The sequence below is a fragment of the Vicia villosa genome, linkage group LG7 (genome assembly GCF_029867415.1).
Source record: "Vicia villosa cultivar HV-30 ecotype Madison, WI linkage group LG7, Vvil1.0, whole genome shotgun sequence".
NCBI classification, from domain to species: Eukaryota; Viridiplantae; Streptophyta; class Magnoliopsida; order Fabales; family Fabaceae; genus Vicia; species Vicia villosa.
Window position 1 is genome coordinate 111,653,829 of NC_081186.1, and position 11,162 is coordinate 111,664,990.

The 11,162-nt window shown below is 29.4% G+C and overlaps 1 pseudogene; it reads right to left on the bottom strand.

Moving 5' to 3' along the window:
- Nucleotides 1–5,995: 5,995 nt before the first annotated feature.
- On the bottom strand, nucleotides 5,996–7,948 carry LOC131619991 (jasmonoyl--L-amino acid synthetase JAR6-like; annotated as a pseudogene).
- Between the last annotated feature and the right edge of the window lie 3,214 nt (nucleotides 7,949–11,162).

The window sequence follows — 11,162 nt, forward strand, 5'->3', positions numbered from 1 at the left end:
TTAGGGTTCTTCGAATTCAGAAGGTTTGTTCGTGGATTCAAAATATTTTTTGTGAGATTCTAGAGTTTTTCGTTTGGGAGAAGAGGAACGATAGTATTGGAGAATAGAAAGTAACGATAACAGTGATTAGAAACTATTTTTTTAATTTTAATTTTAATCCACCTAAGGTAGCGCTTTTTGAGAAAGCGTTTTCTAATGATAATCTAAGGCAGCGCTTTTAGAAAGCGCTTTCTAATGTGATCCTAAGGCAGCGCTTTCTAGTTATGCCAAAGGCAGCGCTTTCATAAAGCACTTTCTAATGTGAACCAAAAGCAGCGCTTTTAAATTAAAATTTTTTATCGAGACATATAGCAGCGCTTTTGTAGAAAAACGCTGTCTATGGTGTGCTGCCTAAAAGCAGTTTTGACGTAGTGATGTTTTTAAAATTTTGAAAACATTCACACCAATGCTTGTCCTAATGAAGTATTAGTTGGTAATGGTAATAGTCTTGCAGTCCAATCCATAGGTTCCTCTATCTTTGAGTCCAAACTCATGCCTAAATCTCAACTCATGTTGAACAATATTTTACATGTCTTTAGCATCACTTAAAATCATATATCAATCTCTAAATTTGCAAGAGATAACAAATTCTACTTTGAATTCCATGCTAACAAATATTTTGTCAAATTACATGTATCTAACATGGTATTGCTTAAAGGTTTTCTTGATGAAAGTGGATTGTACTGCTTCAATAATATCACTCTTAAACCCTCACACAATTCTACTTCAAATAGTTTTTAAAATTTACATTCCTTTGTAAATAATACAACTGCAAACCTTAGTTAGGATAATGTACGTCATACTGCCAATAATAATTTACTTTGGCATCATAGATTAGGGCATGCCCATCCTAAATTAGTCAATCATGTTATTTAGTTGTGTAATAATCTATTGAATAATAAGAAATCTGAAATTTTTTGTCATGCTTGTTGTCTAGGAAAATCCCATAGGCTTGATGCACATTTAACTCATACAAAATATAATAGAGCATTTGAAATAATTCATACAGATTTATGAAGGTCTTCATCAGATCCATATACAGGAGGCTACTCTTATTATGTATCTTTTGTTGATTCTCACACAAGATACACTTGGATATACATGCTGAAGTAGAAAAGTGATGCTCTCAATGAATTTAAACTCTTCCAAAGCTATGTCACAATACAATTTAACTCTCAAATCAAGGTTATTCAGTCAAACTTTGGTGGTGAATTATGGCCATTCCCAAGGTACCTAACTGAGCTTTGCATATTGCACAGACTCACTTGAAAGGAAGCATAGACAAATCTACAATATAAGAAAATTAAATGTTCTGTCAAATACCAAAATACCCCTCTTACTCCTCAATGTGCCACGTGGATACCTTCTACATTCAGAATTCAAATTTTTGCTTATTTGACACTATCTTTTTTCTATTTGCTTCTAAAACTACTAATGTTCTCTTTCTAATTTCAAACCTGGGTCTTTGTTCTCTTCATTTACTATTATTATTTCTCTCTTTTATCTTCTACTCTGAACTTCATATATTCTCTCAACTTTCTTCTCCAATTTTTTTCTTTGCTATGAACCCTATCTTGCAATTCATCTTTATTTTCTCACTGTCATCTCTGTTGAAACCAATAAAAAAAAGGCATGAATGAAACTGATATCAAGAAAGAAAGCGGGTTAGATCTGTGGTGGCGGCAGCGCGTTTCTAGCGGCAAGTTTGTAGTTAACAGTATTTTACAGTGTTTATGGTTTTACATATTTTCTTAGTTGTTCTATCTTTCTATGCTATTTTTCTTTAATGTTATATTTCTATAATTTTATAGAAAACCTCTATTTGATTAATGTTATCTTTCATCATTATACATATTTTATCAATTTTTTCAATATTTGATATTCATAACTTTTTATTACATAAATGCGATTTGTTTGGAACTATAGATATTTATTTACACTTTTTGCTTCCTCTGTTACTATCTTTCTTAATGTTTTTTTTTTATTTCTCAATTTCTATTTCATTTATTATATATTATTTCTGAGATAGGGAAGAAAGATCTCTTAATAAACAAAGTTTAAGATGACCATTCTCTTTCAATCCTATCAAGATGCAAAAGATAAAGATGGAAGTTTATATATATATATATATATATATATATATATATATATATATATATATATATATATATATATATATATATATAGAAAATTTAGTTTTATCTTTTATCTGTTTTATTTTTATTTTATTTTTTCTTTTGAAGATCAGTGTTACATCAGACTATATAAAAACTTTGATGTTGTCTCCAATAAAATAAATTAGTTATGTGCTTTATTTAATGCATTTTTTACAACATCTTGATTATTTTTCTAAATTCAATATTATTCATAAACTCTATTTTCAAGATTATGGTGAAGTTGTTGATGTTATCTTCAATAAAGATTGCAAAGGGGATTTCCATGCTTTGAATATGTAAATTTTTTTTCCATTATCCAAGATTCTGCATAACTTCTATATGATACAACTACAGCAATTGATAATACACATTTCCTGTCTCTCTTATTAGTTTTTAATGATTTTTTGTTTTATGTGATTTCTGTTTATGTGACTGTTGAGTATTTGGAGAACATAAATGACTTCTCTAAAAAATCTAAATTTTTGTTGCTAATCCTTCTATGACTCTTGCTTCATTATGTGGATCTTCTCTTCCTTATCTAAAACCTTGGAGAAATCTAGGCTGTGTTGGTAGGTGTGGAGTAAAAAGTAGCATAAAAAAAAGTATAAACAATACGGTAGATAAAGTAGAGTAGGTTAGTATTATTATGGTGGACAATGTCAATCTAAGTACAAAAGCAGAGAAACTCAATTTAATATGGGATAGGTACATAGGTGTATAGTACTTGTGCATATTAAAATAAGCTGGAAATTAATAAAATGTGTCTTACAGCAAAGAAACATAGCCTATTCAGTCTCTCCCTACACTGTCCCATCTCTTTTCTTTTCTTAATAAATTAGTCACTTTATTACCTTTCAAATAGATTAGTCACGCCTTGTACTGTCCCATCTCTTTTTTCTTCTTATTGAAAAGCTTCAACAAAAAAAAAATAGAAATTCATATTAAGAATGAAAGTTGAAGAGTAAAAGTTTCAAAGTTCTCGTACTATCAAGCAGTTAGCCAAACCGTTTCTAAGTATTGATGTCAAAGTTTAAACCATTCAATCATGTAACATAATCTATTCCAAAATATAATTGAATACAATTAATATGTATGATGTGTATTGTCCAATGTCAATCCATTCATAGTATAGATTTGTTGTGTTATTTATTTCCTATATTACATATTTAACATTGACTTTAATTTATTTAACATTAATGGAAGGAACATGAAGTTATTGATTAAAATATTTAATTATTATTTTTTTACGGATATCATATATTCTTTTGGTACGAGACATTTTTTTTCACGGGTACGAGACATTTTTTGATATATTTAATTATAATTTTTTTACGGGTACCAGACATTTTTTATATATTTAATTATTATTTTTTCACGGGTACCAGAAATTTTTCTATACATTTAATTATTATTTTTTCACGGGTACCAAACATTTTTCTATTAAAAAATGTATATCTAAAACAAATGCGCGTCTCGTACGATTGTATTTAATTTTTTCAACTTTACCTTAAAGGTTGTATTTAAGTTTACCAAGAAGGTTGTAAAATTGAATTTCAACACTATTTTTACAAAAGAATAATTTTAACATATTTTATTGATTTGTAGAATTAAATATGAATAAGAATAATTTTGTTTGTAAATAAAACATGTGGTTGACCAATTAAATATGGGTCGGTTTTGAATTGGTTAAAATTATTTATTTTATGTAGTATTAAGTTTTAATAATTATCCTCTAATTAAAAATCAGACATTCTTCCAAATATACATTTAATAATTATTTTTTCACGGGTACCAGACATTTTTCTATATGATCAATTATTATTTTTTCACGGATAGCAGACGTTTTTCTAAACATTCAATTATTATTTTTTCACGGGTACCAGATATTTTTCTAAACATTCAATTATTATTTTTTCACGGGTACCAGACATTTTTCTATATACTCAATTATTATTTTTTTCACGCGTACCAGACAATTTTCTAAACATTCAATTATTATTTTTTCATTGATACTGGACATTTTTCTATACATTCAATTATTATTTTTTCACGAGTACCTGATATTTTTCTAAACATTCAATTATTATTTTTTCACGGGTACCGAAATTTTTTCTATACATTCAATTATTATTTTTTTCACAGGTACCAGATATTTTTCTATACATTCAATTATTATTTTTTCACGGGTACCAGATATTTTTCTATACATCCAATTATTATTTTTCACGGGTACCAGACTTTTTTCTATTAAAAAATATACATCTGAAACAAATACGCGTCCCATATCAGAACCCGTGCGAACGCACGGGTTTATTACTAGTTGTGGAAACAATATTGGCCTTGCTAGCACATGCATCCTTACCACTTGACTTATGGGATCATAGCTTTACAAATACAGTGTATTTAATCAACATACTTTCTACATCAACTCTACCAAATTACTCTTCACCATTATTTGGTTTACATAACAAAACGAAAGTACAAGAACCTAAAAGTGTTTTGCTGCTCATGTTACCCTTACTTGAGGCCATACAATCAACATAAGCTGGATTTTAGAAGCACCAAATGTATTTATCTGGGAGTCTCTTCAATATACAAGGGTCACAAATGTATGTACAAAGATGGAGAAGTTTTTATCTCAAAGGATGTAAAGTTCAATGAAGCATAATTTCCCTACTCCACTCTACAAATTGAGCTTGTCACTAGTGTATCAACTCAAGTTGTGCCAACGTTTTTTTGTAGTTGTAGGTACTGAGTCCACAAGAAAAGCTTTTGGTTTGGATTTGCCAGCTTTGGCTCTTGTTAGCATTGAGTGATTGTTGACAAGAAGACTAGGATTTGGATGTATAAAAATAATGTGATAAAAGAAAATGTGACCATTCACTCTTCATCTATCAACATCAGAACATTACTTTGTAATGCTTTAGTTTATGTAGATGACATAATAGTCATAGGCACATCTTCCAAGCTGGTCCATGACTTAATTTCCAAGCTTCATCACAAATTTTCTCTCAAGGAACATACATGGTAAGCCAAAGTACTTTCTTGTTATTGAAGTGCACGGGCAGCACAATGGTGCTATCCTCTCCACCCAAGCCAAGTACAATAAAGACTTGTTAGTCAAGGAAAACATGGAAGGTGCTAATTAGGACTGACAATAAACCAAACCAACTCAAACATAGTTAGAAATTTGATTCGACAACTAAATCATTGAACTTGGCTTATGAACCAAATAAGCTGAATATAAGTAAAAATTTAAGTTCGTTAACTAAATGAACTGAATTTGTACTATGTATAGTTCGACTCATTAGATTCATAAATCAACTCTATTTAACGCTCGGCATTGACTCTATCGCCCTTTTTGATTCCATTCCGTTAGGAATTCAGAATGATTTTGTAAAGAATAGGTCAGATATACCTTTCTTTAGGTTCGCGTAACTTGGGGCTAACTGGTTCTCCGTTTTGTACCGTTTATTTTTAATATATACGTTATCTTATTAAAAAAAATTAAAAATTATTAACACACTCATGTATTTAAAATTCTACACATGATTGTTTAAGTGTAACAACTTAACCAATACAATATCCAACTTGCAAAGATAGATGAATTTATTCAATATTATTTATATATTATTATTCAAATATAGATAGGGTACATATTCATACGATCTTTCACTTTTATTCCAAACAATAAATATGTGAATTCTAAACAGCATTATTGTCAACGACATATTTCATTGCATGCTATTTTAAAATATTTATTTGACTGTTAATTTTACTTTTCCGTAATTCAAAATAAATCAATCATAAGCAGTACTAACATAGCTTTTGATGGAATTTTCCAACAATATTTGTAGCACTTTGGTATTTGTAGGACTAACATACCTAGGTGTCTTGAACTGACTCACAGATGCACCTCTTTCAACATGATTCTCAAGAATCTTCTGGAATGTTCCTTTCCCAACAACTCGAAGTTCAAGAGCATCAATAGTTTTTGTGTTTCTAGAAAGAATATATCCATTATCAATGAAAGCCTTGTCCATACAATTGCAACACTTACCAAGCACTTCATCACTTGCTTCACCACTGATCTCCCAAAATAGGACATAGTGTCCCGGTTCTTTCGATAAATCGATGTAGCTAGTGTAGTCAATCACTTCTATTTTTTCCTCACCCAAAATCATAGACGCTGTTTCCACTGATAATTTGTAATAAAAAAATTTGTTAAAGAATTTGGTACCTGCGGGATTGGTGAAAACAACCTCATACTCCTCTCCAATCTTGACATCAGTTAAACCAACTGGCTCAAGTTCTAACCTAGTTCCATCAAGTTGTTTCAATTGAATAAATTCAAAGTAAGCAATTTGAGGAAGAACGGTATAAATAGCGAATTCAGGATCCAATTTAGGATTCACATTTGCGGCAACACAGCCTTCAGAAGAACCATAATCAGAAGTCAACAAAGGAACTTCTCTAGCATAATGTCTCAATTTTTTCAAATAAGGCTCCATTGCACCTGTCATGACTCCTTGAATATACTTAACATTAGGAAAAAGTTCTGGTATCAATCCATACCAATTACTTAATCCTGTGCATTTCTTGTGGATCAAGTTAGCTAGTTCAGGATTTGGTTTCAGTAATTCGGACATACCAATTCTAATGGATGGAATAGTGATTCTGTTGCTAAGCACACCTTCTTTGATATGATAAACAAGTTCTTCCCAATCTTGTTCAAATGTTCTGAAAGCATAGATAATGCTGTGTGCAAATGTTGATGAAATTGATTGAACTTCTTCTCTGAAAAGTAGTCCACATAATAGGTGGCAATAAAGTGATTGGTGAAAATTTGGACTGAAGATAACATCATTTGGACTACAACTTGGATACTGAAGTGTCTCAATTGCATGTTTGTACCCTGGATTTCTGACTATATTTGATATTACATTTGTTGCAATCACTCCCCCTTTTATTTGTGATAATTTTCCAATGTAACTAAACTTTAAGGCCTTGCCTTCTTGAACAGGAAACTCCCTATATAATGAAATTGTGTTAGTTTTTGTAAGTTCTATTTACACATATGATAACATTCCATTGCATTCATTTTATCAAATTGTTATCCAAGTCGATGTGTTAGTGTCGTATCTATTATGATGTTTCATTGTCAGAAATTCATATATCACCGACATTTCAAATTGAATATACATTTTATGTCTAACACATATGATCACATTTAATTCATAAAGCGCCGACATTTTATGTTGAATAATTAACAATGATTAATACCGGTTCCTAAAGGCAAAAGAGGTTTGATACACCTGCGCCATTGTTTTGAACAATTCATCATTCCATCAAATACCTTAAGGATACAGCTGTGATTGGTTTTCCAGTGAGAATAGGAGAAACATCACCATCAATCATTCTTTGGATATAAGGCTCCAAATCTTTGTAAGTGACTAATGGAACACAAGCCTTGAAACTTTCAGGATCTGTTCTTCCATTCAATCCTAAATTCTGCAAATATTCAGCTGATGCATTCTCTTCCATTCAATCCTAAATTCTGCAAATATTGTGTTAATGCATTTTCTTCCAAAATCTTTCTTAATGTTTCTTTTTGAATATTCTCAGCATTCTTTGTTATTCTCGTCAACATCTAATAGTATTTATAGGCAGCATGAAAATCAGTTTGAGGGAGTGTATTTAATAAAAATATTGTTTTTATTTATTTTATTATATCTTACTTGATTCTTATCCATTATATTCTTAACAATTTCTTCCTCCGTTTCAAAATAAGCGTCGTCTTAAAATAATTGTTTTAAAATAAATGTCATTTTCACTTTAAATATAATAATGATTATTATTTTTTCAATTATGTTATCTAATTATAATTTGTAGACTATTTTCATCACATTAATATGATTAATTTAATAAAAGTACTATATCTTATGACAATTTTTTTTTTTTTAATAGGCAAATGATTAATAAAGCTCGCACTAGGGGTGCAACCCCAAATAATTCGTATGAAAAAACTTTAAACCACATCCATTTTGAAATAAAGAGAATATTATATTAGTAGTATAGAAACTTGATTCATTTTTTAAATTTTTTTTAAGATTTGTAGTTTTTAATTTATTTTATTTTTTATAATGAATTAGTTCGAGTTGAATTTGACTTACTTTTTAAAGAAAATATCAAATTAGTCTTTAGTTACATTAAAAATCTAATTTAGGAAAGAGACGTTGCTGATCGACAAAGAAAAATCAATAGAGTTAGGTAAGATTTTTTTCCCAAACTGGAATTATTTGGGGTGCCCTCTGAAGTTAGCTGGGGTACTCTCTAATTAGACTAGTTAATAATTAGGTACATCAATTTAACTAAATTGAGTTGATTTAAAAATTGTTTATTATTTTTCATTTGAGTGTCGGTTTAGAAAAAAAAAATTATTTTAAGATGAAAGTATTTTTTTATTGTAATACTATTTTTTTCTCTTTTGGTTAGTCTTATAAATAATATATGTACCTAATTTTTTAAATATTATGTTCTATTTGTATGAAAATAAAATTAATTTAATAAAATTTTCATGTTTTTTGACAAATCTATTAAAATTTGTAATTTATTTGTAAAAAAATTTAAACAACATTTAATTTACAACGGAAGATTTAAATAAAATATAGAAGAAGTTTTGTATTACAAATATTTTTATTTTAAATATTACCACATATTTGGTTAATAGTAAAACAATTAAATTTATATGTACAATAATATAAAATTTTAGACTAAATTACATTTTGAATTCCCCTATTTTGGGCCTTTTTTTATCGTTTTTTAAAAATGATTTTTATAGTAATAATATAATTTTGTGTAAAAAAATTTACAAAGAAAATTTTAATAAAAGTTTCAAATGAAAATTTAGTTTGAATAGCTATTTTAAAAATGTTATTTTAGGTATCTCATCTTTTTATTGAAATATAATTTTTTAAAATACACTTAATTTTGAAGCTATTTTAAATAGATTTTCATAAAAATTGTTTTTGAAATATAACTTTTAAAAAAAAAATCGATTTTGACTAGTTTTGATCTTCAGTAATGTATGTTTATGTTATAGAATTCAAAATTAGTGTTTCATTTTAGAAAAACGAATATAAAAAAACTTGTAATATTTTGAAAAATAGTTTTGTAAAGTCTATTTTGAAAAATACAAAAAAAAAAAATCATTTTTTAAAGCTGAAATAAACAGGCCCAACTCTTAAAAATAATTCTCCTATTTTGTTTTTAAATAGTTTTGATTTTCCATCCCTAATTTTTTTTATAAAAAGATAAGTTTTTTTAAATACGTGGCATTTTATTTTCGTTTTTATTTTTCCAGGTCATTATTATAATTAAAATTAATTGATGAATGATTGTTATATTATAAAAAGTTGGATTATTTAAAGAAAAAATAAACATTTTCTTCATTATCGTGTTTAGGGTTCTTCTTTTCCAAATTCAGCTTCCACCTCAACTTGTTCTAAACTTTTTTTTTGTCAATACGGTTTTGCCATTCCCCATTACGGTTTCACCATTCCAACTTCCAAACTCGTTCATGACATCTGAATTATTCAGCATCTCAAACCAAGTTTCTCATTCTAGGAGAAGAATGATGCAATGTTATTGTGGATAGGACTCACAATAACATTGCACCAATTTTGTGTTCTTAGATTCGGTTTTTCCATTGGATTCGTTTTCGTCTTTGTGCTCTTCACTCTTCTGGGTTCATTTTAAAATTTAATTATGATTAAGAGAGCACAGACAATGTGGAACATACATCAAGTCCTTTACGAGGAAAATGAAGATGATAAGGATTCTAGGATCAATGCATTGATAGAGGAGTATGAATTTTTTTGTATCAAACCCGATTTATCCAAGGAATCCATGCAGGCTCGTTTTCTCCATTTAATCAATAAGTTAGACAACTTGGGAAAGTCATTTTCTAACAAAGATCGTGCTAACATAATTTTAAGGTCTATATGTGCAGGGAGGGAATGACAACCAAAGGTTACAACCATAAAAGAATTAAATTATTTTTCTAATTTTGATATCACAAAACTGTTTGGAAAGCTGACCAAACATGAAAATGAACTGAAACGGAGAAGGTCAAAGAAGAAAAGTATCATCTTTCCTTGAAAGCTTCATCATCAAAGACGAAGAAAGTCAAGGATGGAAGTTGTTCTGGACCGGCCCAATCCAGTCAATTGGGCCATTCCCGCCTTCGGTCCAATACGTTTCAGAACGCACGTGGTGGTTTCCATCCGACCAGACTGGGCAAACATGCCAAGTAACCGACCACGAGGACCCCTCGTGCTTGGTAAACAACCAATCCACGCGTCTCCTAAATATCCGCCCTAAAAGGAGGCGTCCAATCCGTTCCAAAACATCCTATAAATAGCCCTCTACATACAGAGGGCAAGGTAATCTTTTTCTTACCACTAAAACCCCATTACTTTGTTGTACCTTGTGGAATACATACTTACTTTGGCATCGGAGTGCCTTGCAGGTACAACACATTTTTCTCCATATATGTCATCCTGAACTTCAAGCCTTCATTGTTGTCGGTCATCTGATCTGCTCGGTAAGATCAGAAGTGATAATCTCCTATAGAAGAAGAGATGAAGTTATTCATCAAACGCTACAATCAATATATAAAGAAACATAAGCTCAAACATTCTAACAAAAATTTGATTAATTTCAAGAAGTCTGTTCCGCAAAAGAAGAAACATAAGAAGAAAAAAAATGTCACATACTTTGAATGCGGAAAATCAAATCATTATCAATCAAAATGTCATTAAAGAAAGAGACATTGTTGATCTACAAAGAAAAATTAATAGTCAAACTGAATAGAGTTGGATCAAATTTTTCCCAAATTGGAATTAGTTAGGGTGCCCTCTAAATTTTCTAAATTTAGTTGGATTGCCCTATGAATTTAGTTGGCTA